At 51.0% G+C, this 247-nt stretch overlaps 1 protein-coding gene across 4 annotated transcripts in view; it reads left to right on the top strand.

Moving 5' to 3' along the window:
• The window catches only part of lrrk1 (leucine-rich repeat kinase 1), a 199,978-nt gene that overhangs the window by 139,572 nt on the left and 60,159 nt on the right, over positions 1-247 (top strand). The gene's annotated exons all lie outside the window — the stretch shown is intronic.

Raw genomic sequence — 247 nt, forward strand, 5'->3', positions numbered from 1 at the left:
CTTTTAGGCAGAAACCTCGGACAGACCCAGGCTCTTGGTAGGCGGTGGCTGACGACCGGTTGGGGTTGAAATGAATAGTGGCAATAACAGTCACAAAAAAATAGTAGCTTGTAGTAGCTCTTTGTAGTAGTTTATGGCATAGCAGGGCACTGTGTGGCATTACATGGCACAGCAGGACATAGCTGGGCACCGCAGAGCGTAGCAGGATGTAACAGGGCATCTCAGAATGTGTAGCGGGACCATGGCG

The sequence above is a fragment of the Etheostoma spectabile genome, unplaced genomic scaffold (genome assembly GCF_008692095.1).
Source record: "Etheostoma spectabile isolate EspeVRDwgs_2016 unplaced genomic scaffold, UIUC_Espe_1.0 scaffold48, whole genome shotgun sequence".
Classification (NCBI taxonomy): Eukaryota; Metazoa; Chordata; class Actinopteri; order Perciformes; family Percidae; genus Etheostoma; species Etheostoma spectabile.